At 38.0% G+C, this 1,791-nt stretch overlaps 1 pseudogene; it reads right to left on the bottom strand.

Annotated features, from left to right (window-relative positions):
• Positions 1 to 676: 676 nt before the first annotated feature.
• Positions 677 to 1,563, bottom strand: LOC116144828 (annotated as a pseudogene).
• Positions 1,564 to 1,791: the final 228 nt, after the last annotated feature.

Here is a 1,791-nt window from a genome sequence, read left to right as displayed (position 1 = left end):
TGCAGGTAGTTTTTGCAGGTTAATGGCGGTTTTGAGGGCCGCTGTGAGGTAGGTGTTGCTGGGTTTTGACGGCTGTTATGTCCTTCTGCAGGGTGCGCTGCTGCTGAGTTTTTTTTCTTCCCCTTCTGGTGCGCTGCTGCTGGGCTTCTTCCATCTGCTGGGTCGTCTCTTTTGGCTGGTGATCTGCTGCTGGCTGTTTCGGTTGCCGGGTTGTGTCTGCCTGCTGAATTTGCTTTTTAGCAAGCTTGGGATATTTGTATCTTTTGTTTGGTTGGGTGCCCTTAGGGCTTTGGGCAGTTTTTTGAGCTCTGGCTTGGGTGAGGGCTTGTAAAAAGCCTCCCTAGTTAGTTTAATTAGGGAGTGGGCTGATTTTTATTTTTTTTATTTTTTTATTTTTATTTTTTTTTCCTGTTAAAGGATTGCATATCCTTAGTCTCTTTGTTCTATTGGGGTGAGCTTTTCCTCGTTTGTTCCAGGGTAGCTTTGTTTCAGGTTTTTCTCGTCTTTAGGTTGTATTTCTTTATTCTTTTATAAAATTATCAATTAATGAAAAAGAATTAAATATTACCAAAGGATCATGGGATATTATTATTATTATTTTTTACATAAATTTTGAGCCGTTTAGATTAATGTATATACTTTGAATGATTAAACAAAATCAACAAAGAATACAAAGTCAAACAAAAATTACCATGATTATGGCTTTGATATGCTCTCGATCAATTTTGTATTCGGTTTCTTCTGATCCCAAGAAGCACAACATGACATCAACAAAGTCCTTGGTTCTTTTTTCATCCTTGGATTGAACATAATCTTTTCAAAAAAGGCATCAAACACCTTGGAAACCGTCTTCATTCGCTTGGTCAACCCCTGCAGATCAAGTGAAGCAATTTGAGGAATGTAATCACCCAAGTTAGAAGTGGCTAGTGAAACCATAACTTCTTGGATCATTGCTTTGAATCCCCTCTCATCAAACTCCTCATCTGCATATTTCTTCCCAAACACCATTCTACAACTCATTTCTGCATTAAGAGACGAGACCTTGGTACTTAAATCAACAGCAAGACCAGCAGCAGCACCCGCTTTTATCGATTCTATCAAGAGATTGAGCTCCTTTTTTCTCGTACCTTGGAAAGAATTGATCTTAACACTAGTAAGAAGTTACAGGGTGCATATCTTGCACACGGTGCGCCAATAAGATCTACACTGAGCTAAGGTGAGGTTCTTTTGGCCATAATTAATATGCTTTGAAGTCAAAAGAAGAGGCCTGCTAGCAAAAACAAGATCATGAGTCTTAAGAAACTGTTCAGCTGCTTGAGGTGATGATACGACAATTGTTGGAATAAAGCCTAAGCGTAGGAACATGATGGAGCCATATTTTTTGGAAAGTTGATGAAAATCGCTGGGCGGAAACTTCCCTAACAAATGAATGCATCCGAAAATGGGGAACCCTCTTGGACCAGGAGGTAACCTTTTACTCTTTGTACTTCTTTCCCAATTCAATGATTGTAGAAAGAAGAAAAGAGCAAAGACTATTGCAAGTGAGGTCCATGTCAAAGACATGATTATGGTGCAATGTTTTTCCGAAACTCAAAAGGAGGAGCTGCTGCAAATAGTGTAGTCAGTGGTTAGCTATTTATAGAATGTGACGGTTGGTTAACTGATTCTAATAAACATTATAATATAAGTTTATACATATTTTAATACAAAAGAAAATATGTTTTAATTTTTCCCTTTTAGTAATTCTCAGGTACAGAGATTATAAAATTTGTAACGTACATATTAAAAGGG

Source organism: Pistacia vera, unplaced genomic scaffold (assembly GCF_008641045.1).
Source record: "Pistacia vera cultivar Batoury unplaced genomic scaffold, PisVer_v2 Contig1143, whole genome shotgun sequence".
NCBI lineage: Eukaryota > Viridiplantae > Streptophyta > Magnoliopsida > Sapindales > Anacardiaceae > Pistacia > Pistacia vera.
The sequence above is the reverse complement of the archived record's forward strand: the minus strand, read 5'-3'. Positions and strand labels throughout refer to the sequence as shown.